This window comes from Oncorhynchus masou, chromosome 1 (assembly GCF_036934945.1).
Source record: "Oncorhynchus masou masou isolate Uvic2021 chromosome 1, UVic_Omas_1.1, whole genome shotgun sequence".
NCBI classification, from domain to species: domain Eukaryota; kingdom Metazoa; phylum Chordata; class Actinopteri; order Salmoniformes; family Salmonidae; genus Oncorhynchus; species Oncorhynchus masou.
This window is the reverse complement of record NC_088212.1, coordinates 42,920,533-42,934,846: the sequence shown is the minus strand read 5'-3', so window position 1 is coordinate 42,934,846 and position 14,314 is coordinate 42,920,533. Positions and strand designations below refer to the sequence as shown.

Below are 14,314 nucleotides of genomic sequence, written 5' to 3'. Positions count from 1 at the left end.
ATGGAATCTAACAATGGTAGAGTGTCCAGGCTGTGTATTTGCATTTTTTTTAGCTCACTCTGGCCTAGAACCTTACAGTAGAGTGGTTGGTAATGAATTAGTTTTAAAACAACCTGTCGAGTGTGCCAGAAATGCACCAGGACAAGAGGTGCACTGTTTGCCTCGGTGTGCAGTGGACGGGGGAGACAAATTGGCACTCTCGCCGGGCAAGGCCAGGGGGGCAAAGTGTACACGTTCCACTGCCATATTTCTAAATGCATGCAGCTGGCCTATCTCAGTTTTCAATCCCCATTCGAAATAAATACGCAGTGAAACAGATGGAGATATGACTGGCTAAATTGGACTAGGCTGTCCAAATATTGTATCACCTCATGGAAGCTTTTAAAGGTCATTCAAACTATTTTAAATGTTGTTGTAGGCAAGTTTGCACTTGTACACACCCAAAATGGCCACGCACATACATGTGCACATACACACACACACTCTATCTGTACAATACTCTGTACTATTTTGGTGTAGTGAAACAATTTAATCTGATAGTCTCTAATCTCTCGCTACAGTTGTTGTCAGTCGACCCTGCAATGCCCACTCAAGTAAAAGGTCAGGAGTAGAACGATATCTATCTCTTACTTGGGCCAAGAAATTGCTGTTTCCCCAAGCATAGAACAAGTTACATGGAAAGAAAAAATAGCTGTAGTTTAGAATCAAAATGAAAATTATTGTAGAGTTCTTAGTAGACCAATGGTTCAGGTGGTAAACTGACATATCATATTGCTATTTAGCTAAGGATTTTATCAAAAGCAACTTCCAGTAGAGTGAATACATACAGTTTACATCTTATTTGTGACGACAGCGGGATAGAAACCTACGGCCCTGGCGTTGCTATCACCAACTGAACACATTCACCAAAAGCCACAAAATACATAAATGGATTTCTGAAAATAAGTAAATACCACAGGAGTCCTCTTACATTTGGGAACTTCACAGTGCTATTGATCAAATAACCATGAAAAGGGAGGCTCTCTCCCTCAGTTATGCACATCAACAACAACAAGAACAACAACTAATACTAGCCCGAGCGAGATTAGCTCAAATCGAACGAGGAAACACTATCTAGATAAACCCTCTCAAACTTTTTCAGTAAGTTGGCCGTCAAAATTTCACTGATAAACGATGGGAAATAGTAGCCTGCTCGTCCTTCTGCAGCTTGCCTGCTAATGCATGCTTGACCCAACCCACCATAGGGTACTCTGTTCACAATGTTGACATCAGTAGAGTGTCAACTGATGTCACACGACGCCCACCCAACGCCATACACGTCTATGGTTGTGAGGCCGATTGGACATACTGCCAAATTCTCTAAAATTATGTCTAATGGCAGCTTATAGCAGATAAATTAACATTAAATTCTCTAGCAACAGCTCAGGTGGACATTCCTGCAGTCAGCATACCAATTGCATGCTAGCTAACCAAATGACACCTGCATCTCTCGCTGTAGCCACTGAAAAATTATATGAGTGGGAAAAATTCACCTACTCCTCCAGTGACATGACATCCTCCCAGCAGCTAGCTAGCTAGCTAGCTAACGTTGGGCTCCGTGTTTATAGCTTGCAAAAATAAATAGCTAGCTACATAAATAGATACACTTGCCCAGAGGTGTCAAACTCAATCTGCGCATCAACCATATTGAAAACACATAACAAATTCGCAGGCCAGACATAGCCTATTTTTTTTTTTTTTTTGCAAAAAGACTGATATCCAAAATGGCCATTGTTTTATTTGAAAAATATGGCCCTTTATAATGTCAACTTGTGTACATAGGATGCTGTATATAGCATTTTAACATATTAAAACAAAAGAGGAAAATAATATTTGTTCAGCCTGTTCAACCTTATGCAGATGTGCATAATATGTTGCAAACCTAATCAAAAAGTATGTTATAATTTCAAAATACAAAAATGTAGCTACGGTATAGGTTGTTGAAACATTTTAACTTAAAACATGTTTTTCATTTTCTTGCACTGGATGGATCAACAGTGCGATTGAATTGCTGTTTGGTGAACTCAAAATGTAGCTATTGTGCTTGAGAGCCAACCTAGGCTACTGCTCAAATGTTGCTCTAATAGGCCTAAATGTTTCTATGTTGAATTGTGTTTTGCTTTTTGTTTATTAATTGTCAAGCTTTAAAAACCAAAGTAAGACTGCAACATCTTAGTAGCCAGGCTAGGACTGTGGCTTGCGTCTGTACACTTTCACTCTGCTGCGCGCTGTAAATGGGACACACAAAAGTAATACAATTTAAGTTAAATTCGTCAATGCCATCACATCAGGCTGTAATTTCCTAAAGTAGATGATTCAACTGTCGACTAATTTATACTCGCTTGTGTGTCCTATTCGGCCCACAGACCTTGTGTTTGACACATGTGTGCTAGCCTATTAGCCACGTTATGATGGACTTGTGATCATTACCCTTGCTAGTTTGATTGTATTGACATTCCCAGCCTTAGTTACAAGTCGTCCGATTTTGTTCAAAATATTGAGTCATTGAAACTGAAACGGTGCATCCCGAATGGGTTGTGACAGCAAACAATGTACCAGGCGAGCTGGGATTTACAGACAATGTACACTGGCGTGGGAAGGCAGAAGGACGGATACACCCTGCAGCTAGGGAGTCCTTGATGTAGGTCTCTGGACCTGACCGAGAGTACAGTTGTCCCCGGAGCGGTGTGGTGCCTGGGAGAAGGGCGATCCCGCAGTTTATAGGGTCGGCTCCAGCCCATGATGGCACCAGCAGTCCAGTCTATGAGGAATTGTGTCGCCAAGAGAATCCTAATACCACAGGATCCTGAGGAGACTTAATTAGTATGAATTGGATTGCCTTGCTCTGATTCTCTGACACTCATAGGTTGATCGGAGTGGTATTGTGAGTGACCCGGCATATAGAGCGCCCGTCCAGAGCTCTAACGTCCATGGGAATGGAAAGGGGCTGAGTGGGGATGCCCAGCTCGGACACCAGGGAGCGTCCATAAAACTCTTATCGGCCCCAGAGTCGATGAGTACCCGGAGAGATTTCAACTAGTTCCCCCACAGCAGGATGGCATTGAAAGGGGTGTGAGTAAGGAGAGAGGAAAAGTTATCTGTATGGAACACCAGAGTACTCGCCCCTACCGGTGAGCCTGGTCTTTTAGTGGACAGGAAGACACAAAATTACCAGTAGTCCCTCAATACAGGCAACTTTTCATGAGGAGTCGGTGTAGATGTTAGGCTGGGGACAGCCTAGCTCTGCCTAGTTGCATCGGCTCGGGAAGAGGTGAATCGGCAGAGTTTCGGCCACCCAGACGTCGGGGACTTCCGGGATGCCTCAGAGGCGAGGTGGAATCCTTGGGCGGGAGAGTGAAATTGGACCTCCTTCCTACATTCCAATAGCCGCCTATCAATCCGGATGGTCGAAGGCAATGAGCGAGTCGAGATCCGTCGGTAGTTCCCAGGCTGCTAGATCATTCATATCTTCCTCCGATAATCCATGCAGGAACGTGTCGAATAACGATTCCGGGTTCCAGCAACTCTCAGCTGCCAATGAGCAGAAATCCACTGCATAGTCTGCCACACTGTGGGAGTCTTGCCGAAGCTGGAGTAACTTCCGGACAGCCTCTCTCCCGGACCATGGAGAATCAAAAACCTTCTTCATCTCCGCCACAAACTCCTCCAGACTGAAGCATACGACCGACTGTTGTTCCCACACGACCGTAGCCCAGGTGAGAGCCCTCCAGGACATCAGCGTGATGAGATACACTATCTTCGAGCGGTTTGAGGGGGAGGAGGAGGGCTGCAGCTCAATGATGAGAGAACACTGCGTGGGAAATGCCCTACAGGTTCCTGACTATCCAGCAAAGTGTTTCGGGGGAGGTAAGCGGGGTTCCCGGGAAACCAGGGTGGCTGGGGAGGCGGCGCTGCTAACAGCCGGTTTACTGAGGGGCTGGGAGGTTACCATCTTGGTAGGCTGCCTGACAGATAACCCGTGGAATTGCTCCAGCAATGTGTTCAACGAGCGGTCATGGCGTTCAGCCAAGGTCTGGAACCCTTCTATAAGAACATGAAGCAACTCCTCGTGCCTTCCAATGGTGGCTCCTTGGGAGGAGACGGTGTTGCGAAGCTGGTCCGAGTCTGCTGGGTCCATATTGGCCAGTTCGTACTGTCAAGGCGCAGGAGAAGACCCAGATGCAGACAGTTTCAAAGTAACATAAGTTTGTTACAAAAACAGTGGGGTAGGCAAACGACAGGTCAAGAGCAGGCATAGGTCCATAATCCAGAGCAGAGTCCGAAAGGTACAGAAAAACAGGAACTAGAGAAAGACAGGAGCAAGGGTAAAATGCTGGTGGGCTTGACGCCACAAAACGATCTGGCCAACTCGGAATTCTAGAGCTACAACCTGAAGATTACTGACGTCATCATGATTCAACCTTGTTTTTTTTCAGAGTTCCCAGTTGTCTTGAAAACACCATAAATCCAGAGAATGACAGACTTTGATTACAAAGTTTGAGGACAAAATTTGCCCACGAAGGACTGCCTCGCCACCTTCCTGTTGAAGTAAGCACAGTACAACAAGGTAAGTCCAAAATATCTTGTATGCTGCGGCATAAGGATGTAATATGCAAGGGAGATATGCATACTGTAGCTAAGTGTATGTTGTGTAGAAAGCTGTTAGTAAGCTGTTAGTAGCCCATGTGCCTCACCCTAGTCATTTGGTCTATTTTCCCCTCTTAATTTTGCCAACTGTTCTGACTTGGTGGTGCACATGTAGCCTATAACCTGTTTTAGAGAAATGTAATTATTGAATATTGTAAGAGCTTTCATTGTCTGCTAATATGCCCCCTTCATTTATCCTATGGTTCTGACTTGGTGTACAGGGAGAACATTGTAAGAACGGTCCATGTTTGGAATTCTGTTGTTGTACATTTCAAAAGTGCTGTACGTCCGTCCTCGCTCGCTCATTAATGTCTTAATCGAAATTACGGATTGCCTCTTATAAACTTGTCGACACCTTAAGCCATAGTTTGTACATCTGAATTGTCAGGAAAAACCACATTTGTTTAAGTAAGTCAGCCATATCAGCTATGTTTAATTTTAAAGGCAGTAAATCAGGCTGAATTTACATAGTTAGTTACGTTACTATTAAAACCACCAAACTTTGGGAAACTGCCACGCAACTCACATTTAATTGCATTGTGCAAACTAAGCTACAACAATAAAAGGAGGTAGCCAGATTTCAGACACAACAAACACTGCAGCTAGCTAGCTATGCTACATTTCTTCGAAGAACAGCCATGAGAAACCATAGCCTATAAAAACAAATCATTTTGTTAAGTAATCTAGGTATGAACCGCATACAGGAACTGGTTGAACCTCAAACACACATAGAAACAGAACCTCAGTTGTGCATGCTCACTTCAAGTTACCAGACTCGACCGAATGCGTTACTGTTTCAAACATGGGTAGAATAAATTCCAGCTCCTGCATAAGCTCTTTCTCCTGCTGTCTTGTCATTCTTATAATCCAAAATCAACAGTGTCAAGTTACTTTTCAGAAAATCTGAAGTTGCCATGCAAAAGTGCAAAAAATAGTCAGGGAAGAGGCTGCACATTGTGAACCAGGGTAAAACAAAGGTCGCCACATTCCTTGCGCCAACCTGCTCTTATTGACGTAACATACTAAAATAAAATCCGGGACTAGTATGATATGTTACGTTTATTAGTATGATATGTTACATTTAGTATGGTTACATAAGACAGACGGTTACTGGATAATTTTCCTATTTCTAAAGTAAATCTCTATTTTTGATGTAAATGGCACGTTATAGAAGGGTCCAGACACTTTGTATGTGATTTGGCTTGTTCTTGATTAACTTACCCCAGCTGCGATTCACTTCCTCATTGCTTGTTGTGTAGTATCAGGGCGCAACCTAGACTTCACTATACAGAGAGCATGTCCATTACTAAAAGGATGTGTTTAGGTGTTTTTGGAGTTTAATCATGTCTTTTGCATGCCCTGATGCTGTACAAAGAGCAATGAGAACGTGAATCAAAAACAAGCCAAATCACAGAAAAAGTGTCTGGAACCGACTATAACATTTCATTTACATAAAACATTTAGATTGACTTCAGAAAGAGGAAAATTCTCCTTTCATGCAAAAATGAGATTGGTTAGTCGTATAAGCAAATGTCTAGCAACCCAAAAATTGAGTGTTCAAATCTCATGGACAACTAGCATTTTCTCCAATTACCAGCTTTGCATCTACTTACTACTTTTTAGCTACTTTGCAACTACTTAGCATGTTAGCTAACGCTTCCCCTAACACTAACCTTGAACATAACTCCTAACCTTAACCCTTTCACCTCACTCCTAACCGTAACCCCTAGCCTAGCTAACGTTAGCCACCTAGCTAACATTAGCATTAGACACCGAGCTAACGTTAGTTACAACAAATTGGAATTGGCAACATATCCTACGTATTGCGTTCATAACATTGTTTACAATTGAAATTCATAATATATCATACAACTGCAATTCGTAACATACCATATGAATTGTAACTCATAACACATGTGAAATGGATGATGAACATCCACAAATGAATACTTACACATAAAAATATCCATGCAGACTAATACGAAATGCTATGAGATCAGGTTGCCGCCTGTAGTAGCACACAGTCAAAAGAAAAGGAAATGGGTTTTAACGTGATTAAATGAGTCGGTTTTCAACAAATTGACTGTTTTAGAGTATTGCATTATAACCAAGCAAGATAAATAAAAGTGAAATCACTATTGAGTAAATGAACAAAATCATTTTGGAAGGAAGGATTCAAGATATTTAAATGGTCTGTCAAAGTCGATAGGTAATTCTCAAAATGCATACAACGAAAATTGGAGCACGGGCGGATCGGAGTACGATTCCAAATGAAAGCATGCGAAATGGAGCATGGAGGGCACTTCTCAAAACGCAAACTCTGTTTGTACATATTTTGAAGCATGCATTGATGCAAGCTTCAATGGAAAGTATGCAAAGAAATATGACGCAACCACGTAAAAAATGGCATAACATTTCTTTAAATCAATGGCGGCCGTTATTTGAGCTGAATCAAGAGAAAGTACACTCCGACTTCAGAATGAAATGTTTTATATTCACATCTCATATGTTGCCCAACTACAATATTTGATCTTGATAGGTTAATACATAAAGTCCCCTGATACCAGTATAAAACATTTATGGAAGTACAGTATATATGGAGACTGTCACTACACAAAGGTTAGATACATGTGAAAAAATTAATGTTCCCTGACACTTCCTTTAAAAAAAATAAAAAATGCATTTTGAGAATTACCCCAAGAGCACAGGTCTTGCTAGAACAAAAGAGGGATCAGCTCTCAGACTCAAGGAAGAGGTTGTTGCCCTCACCTGTGAGATGCACGCTATCCCTACGGCAGGATTTACTACATTCAATGAATGAGGAACAAATAAATACCATCAAAGGATACCTTATAGCAATGAACATGTTGTGAAAACCAACCCGTCAACATTTAAGATTGTAACACAGAAACGTTGATATTTTTTGGTACAGTTGTGTCATTCATTTATTTTCACATGGCAATCATAGACTCAATACATAATTCTGGTGTGTGGAATATAGGAGGTGGTTGCTGTGTGGGTGGGAGATTCTGCCTGTCACTTGTTCTCAACAGGCACCCAGTCTCAGAAGGGGGACTTGAAGAAGGAGACTGCGAAGTCCAGGCACTGCTGTTCGCTTTGTTCAGAGGATTTGCAGTGCTAATGTTTTTAGTTAATCTGTGTCTCTCACATATTATGTGCCCAGTATGATAGCGCAAGACAGCTTTCTTAGAAGATAATTATAACCGTAGCTGTAGATGACGTAATGATAACAGTAGCTGTAGATGAGGTAATGAAAATAATGGTTGGTAATGGAGGACATCAGGTGGATCTGGGTGTTGGCCAAAAGCCCTAGCTCTTGGAGAACAGGAGCAGAGTTGAAGGGGACATGGTAGGAGACCGACGTAAACAAGCAAACACACAGGTTACACTTTACTGTGAGAAAATTTGATGGATTAACACAGAGATATGTACTTTTCAACACTTTTGGAACGTGTAGCCTACCTCAAGCTAGTCCCCCTCCGACTCAGAGCACAGAGAATCAGACTGATCTGAACTCACTGGTTCTGGTAGATGGGATACCTCCTGGGGGGCTCGGACAGTCGATGGTCCTAAAGTCATTTGGAGAGGTAAATTGAAGAGGTACATTTTTGTAAGCTTAGTATAACAACTATTTCTTGCTTTCTCAAATGCCAACCAAAGCTTAACATACTTTGTAAATTGGGCTTAACTGAAGTGTAGGGCGTCAATGCTTCCAGTGGTAGACCGTCCAACTGCAGAAGATAGTTGGCTTCCTAGGTAACCCTAGGAAGACCATGAGAAAAATGTCAGTGTTAGGGAAACTTAAACTAGCTTCAGGTTATTTTGTGTGCAAATGCAAATAGTTATTATCTGAATTTTTTATATTCACTTTAACAGATCGTGACCACAGCTAGGAGCAGTGAGGTTAACAAGGTCTCTGCCTTCCTTTCGTCCTTCTTCCAAACCAAGTAATTTGCCCGGATGGCGCAGCACTTGGTCCCCTTCTTGACTCTGCTCCGGTAGCACTCCTTCTGTTTCTCCTGCTCCTTGTCCATGTTCAGTCTCACCTTGTTGGATGACAGGAACACATGCAATTATATTTCATATTACAAATACATTTCTTACATAGCTCTTGGAGGTCCAGAAAACAAACAAACAACGGACAATAATTTTCGTTAAGCAAAAATTAAGCAAAAATAGCAATAGACAAACAACATTGAGTCAATCACAAGGGCCTGGTTGGTCCATTCACCAAACCTGGAGGGGGGTAGGAAATCAATTGACAATGTAAGATATTGAAATATGTCTGATTATCTACCATGGAAAAACAAAAACAGATTGTAAGAAAATAAATAAAAACAAACCATTGTTGACAGAATATAACCTATAACATCCGTACCTGACCTCGGTCACTCAAGATGACCTCAGGAGATTAGTGGGTGTTGAAGATGTCCACCATATCCTTGGAGGTGGTCTCACTAGATTTGTATCATAAAAAACAAAAATCTATTTTTGGTTCCAAGCACCCTTTTTAATGGGTTGCAGATGGGTATTTAGAGTTAAGCACGTTCTCTTCCTTTACTGGCCTTAATGGGTATTGCCTCCACCCACTTGGTAAAGTGATCGGTCGCCGTCAGACACCAGCTGTTGCCTTTCCTTTATTTCGTGAAGGAGCCGATGAGGTCCATCCCTGACATTTAAAACAATAGAGAGAAGATTACTTTATTCTTACCCGTATCAGTGTCATACAGTCTGCAGATGTTCATATTTGTAAGGATACTGACACACACACTCTATAATATTGAACTCTGCTGTGGTCAAATAAAGCAACCATTACAAAACATCTTATCGGGGCAAAATTTGAATTGGGACACTTACCGATCATGTGCCATGGTAAAACAACTTTGCTTTAACTCCGGCGCCACAGTCTTCGCCCTCTCAAACTTCTGGAAGGCTGGACAGGTACTGACCTTTAAGCAAAAAGTGACAAATTGAAACATTGCGTGCTCTCTGATATGACATTCATTGTAATCATAATAATTTCCACATATAATAGAATGTGACTGATCAACAAAAGGTTATTTCACTTGCCCAGCTGTCCACCTCCTTGACAAATCCCTGTCAGAAGAAGCGTAGGTTGATTTTGGCAATCAGGCGCTTCACTCCGAACTGGCCAGCAAGCATCACAGTCAGCACGGCCTCCTTCTCCTCCTTAACAAAAATCACCCTCCTGTGTGGCTGGCCATCCTTCCCTCGTAGGTAGATATGATTACCTAACAAGTTGGAAGAGATGCTGAAATACTAAGTCTAAGTACATTTACACTGTTGTCTTTCCCTCTCTGTTTCTCTCTCCCTGCCTGTCTTCCACCTCTCTCTTTCATCCTTTCTCAATCCCCCCCCCCCCCTCTCTCTCTGTGGCGATCTAGTGAAGACACCTAGTTATGGGCATTTGGAATTACCATAATTGCTTACACATATCCATTTGATTGATCAGGTTTAACTTATAGCTAGACACCTCAACATATAACTATATCAGAGGAGGCTGCTGAGGGAAGGACGACTCATAATGGCTGGAATGGAGTCAATTGAATGGTATCAACGTGTTTGATAGATTCCATTTACTCCATTCCGGACATTATCAGCCATCCTCCCCTCAGCAGCCTCCCACTGAACATTTGGTATAGCTAGCAACTAGCTAACGTTAGATGGAAAATGGTTGTACATAGCTAAAGCCGTCCAGTTATCTAATAAAACTGCTTAACGTTACCCTGAATTGTGCTTTTCTCTGAATGTTGCGCCTCTTGTCGAGATCAGTGGTAAAATATCTCCTCGGGGATGCCATTGAAGTGAAAGCTACATACAAACAGAAAGCTGCAATAACCGTTACAGTAGCCTGCTAGCAGAGGGAGACACTATTTGGCCGGTGGACACTATTTGGTATGACAGGTCCTTAGAAACGAGTTTGGGAAACCCTTCCCTACAATACTGCCCAGGGACACAGTGATTTATGGCAAAGTGGCGGATTGTGGGCATGCGCCTGTCACAGAGAAACGCAAACACCAGCTGGTTGACAGAGCGCCGGGCCATCTCTATGCACTTGATGTCCTTCTCCCACCGGAACATTCAACTCCTCCACTGTGTGGCGTCAGAGTAGACCACCATTGTCCCAGGGAACATTCGGATGGACTACCTCCAAAATCAGCTGGCATCTGACGCACCAGGGCTGTCCCCTTTGTGTGCCCCAAGTCGTTTCCACCGAGGTGGATGACTATGACAAAGTACATTCACACCTCAGTGAGAGCGATTATTTCAGAACCCTTCCATTGAGAACAGTTCATCCATATTTTGCACTCCTGCAAGCCACATTGTGTAATCGCATAGTAAATATTTGCTTCTGTCTGTTTCTTTGCCCTTGACAATTTGGTTATGAGCTGGGATCTTATCAATACACTAAATTAAAAACGCACAACTTTGTGAAGGTTCATAAGGAGAGCACGTGCTAAGGTGCATAATAATGTTGCATAATCACCTTCCAGTGTAAAGAAAAACAGGAAATTAAAAACAAAAAATGTTAAGTGAGAATAGGCATTGGTCTGAAGGTGAAAAAGGAAATTCACATCCATGCTCTACCAGCACTCCACTTTGACCTACAGTAGCTATGTCAGTATTATACTTCAAACTGTGTGTTTTTTTTAAATTTTACCTTTATTTTACTAGGCAAGTCAGTTAAGAACAAATTCTTATTTTCAATGAGTGGGTTAACTGCCTGTTCAGGGGCAGAATGACAGATTTGTACCTTGTCAGCTTGGGGATTTGAACTTGCAACCTTTCAGTTATTAGTCCAACACTCTAACCACTAGGCTACCCTGCCTCCGCAATGAGGCAGGTTGCTTAGGATTCAAACCTCAAATAGCCTAATTCATACTCGTCACAGGCATAATGGATTTCATTGTCGTGTTATTCAAATGATGTATACCTCTCTCATTTGGCTGTATGTATTTTTACTTCTAGGCCTATCCTAAATGGGTATTTTTGTTGCGTCGCCATCTTGACTGCAAAAGTACAAGTACAAACCTTACTTTAAGCTACATATATTGACAGAGGTAACGAACTGCCCATTGACCAGCACAGCAACTGATAACACTGGACCATGTTTGAAACAAGTGGTTCTGAGCTTCAATCAATAGGACACAGGTATGCTAACCATTACAGAATCAGGAATGCAGACAGGCTCTGAGCTACTGTGTCCAACATACCACCTCTTGTTATGTTGGGCACCTACTTAACAAAAAAGGATATGTTTTTGTCAAATAAAAAGGTTTAAAGGAAAGACAGGCATTCACCACATTACTTCAAGACAAAACAGCTCAATCAAGCCTGGTGGTCTTATAAGTATAAAAAGCAAAGTGTGTATTAATAGATTATTATTATTTTTTTAAAGCATGAAAAGGTAGCGTAATGGGATAATATCTTACTGTGGTGTGTGAAGAATCCAACACTGTAACTTATATGCGGTACAAATCACATTATTGTGGAAGCACCTCCTCTATCAGGAATCAAGGTAAGACCCAAGTGCAGACTGAAGTAACAATGTTTGTGACCATAGGGGCAGGAAAACAACAAGTCAAGGCAGGGTTCGACAATCCAGAGAAGAGGTCAAGGTACAGGACAGCCGGCAGTCTCAGGGTCAGGTCAGGCAGAGGTCGGTAATCCAGAGGTAGAGCAAAGGTACAGGACGGCAGGCAGGCTCAGAGACAGGCCGTGGTCAGGCGGGCGGGCACAGGGTCAGGACAGGCAAAGGTCAACAACCAGGAGGATGAGGAAAAAGCTAGACTAGGTACAAACAGGAGCTGAGACAACCCGGCTGACAGGCTTGAACAAACAAGACCAACTGGAAACAGACAGACAGAAAACACAGGTATAAATACACAGGGGATAATGGGGAAGATGAGCGAGGGCTGGAGACAATCACAAGGACAGGTGAAACAGATCAGGGCGTGACACCTCTAAGAGTATGAATTAGGCTGTTTGAGAAGGTTTGAATCCTAAGCAACCTGCCTACACATAGTTTGAAGTACAAATCCAACATAGCTACTGTAGTAGGTGAAAGCTGTGTGCTGGAAAACCTTGGTAGAGCATGGATGGAATAGGCATTGTGGTGCTCGTGTGAATTTCCGAACTTCAGACCAATGCCTATTCTCACTTAAAACAGTGTTTTGTTTTTAATGGTCTATGGTGCCTGCCGGTGTTCTGTTCTACCTGATAATTAATTACATCCACCAGGTGACCCAGATCTAAATCAATCCCTGATTAGGGGGGAACAATGAAAAATTCAGTGGAACTGGCTTTGAGGTCTAGAGTTGAGTATGAGGGGTCTATGTGTTCTGGGGGATTATAGCTATCCACCGGTTTATGCACCTTTCACTGTAAGAGAAGATCTGTGGAACCCCCCCCCCCCCTCCCAAGCAGAAAGAGACACAACCATAAATAAGCAACAAATTAAAGAAGGGAAAATCAATGCAGGGACATTAGACCTTTCATTAGGAGCCTTAAGGGGCCGTCCTCCCTCTAAATGTGCTGAGAAATTTGGCGCTGTGCTGATTCATGGAGTGCTGTGCTGCAACAGCAGTGTGTGTGTGTGTGTGTGTGTGTGTGTGTGTGTGTGTGTGTGTGTGTGTGTGTGTGTGTGTGTGTGTGTGTGTGTGTGTGTGTGTGTGTGTGCGTGTGTGTGTAAGAGGCTCATAAACCCCAGCGTCCCAAATAACACACACTGCTGAACTGAGGACTGAGTCATTATTTCAGACACCAGGTTTAAGTGCCGGATACGACCAGCATTTTTAAAGGGTTTAATCGCCCCAAAAGGCTGGCTCATTTTATTACAGATAAAGTCACTTAATTGTATTCAGGTTTTTTCCATAAGAAATTAGTGCCCATTGTATTATTTTAGACTATAAGAGTATTGTTGATATATTTGCATTATCCGGTGAGTAAAGTAAATGTTTAAAGTCATTGCTGGTAACATATAAACTACTAAAAAAACCTGTTGCCAAACATACAGTATACCAAACCCTGACAGCAAAATTTGCAGAATGTTGATATGCAAGTTCTGCCTCCCCCAAAAATGTTCACTAGGGCTTTGGCTGGATATTTCTTCCTGTATATCATTAAACGTACAAACAGAAGTAAAGAACTAAAACCCAGCAAGGTAATGCAGTCCTGAGGGACTTACGGTGCAGAAACACACACACACACACACACACACACACACACACACACACACACACACACACACACACACACACACACACACACACACACACACACACAATTGTGTTTGTTTACCATTTGGTAGCATGGGCGAGGAGTGAAGCAGCTGATAACAGTTCACACCTGCTCCCCCCCAGGGCCTGAGAAATTGACATTTAAACATAGAGTTTAGCACCACATTCCACCTTGCTTAAATTACAAACATATTAAATCAGTCATTAATTAAGAGAAATAAATAGCCTGGCCAGCAGGTGTTTTCCCCTAGCACGCTGCAATAGAGACTACTGGGTGTAACCTTGTATAACAGTTTTTTGTTAATGAGCTACTCTTAAAGACAAGATAATTGTTGCTTTTCCCCCAT

General features: G+C 42.4%; 1 long non-coding RNA gene across 1 annotated transcript; it reads right to left on the bottom strand.

Moving 5' to 3' along the window:
• Positions 1-8,170: 8,170 nt before the first annotated feature.
• Positions 8,171-9,166, bottom strand: LOC135553999 (uncharacterized). Its single transcript, XR_010457649.1, has 4 exons — positions 9,086-9,166; positions 8,576-8,753; positions 8,378-8,469; positions 8,171-8,276 (listed from the first exon to the last, which is right to left on the bottom strand). It is a non-coding gene; the product is annotated as an uncharacterized LOC135553999 (long non-coding RNA).
• Between the last annotated feature and the right edge of the window lie 5,148 nt (positions 9,167-14,314).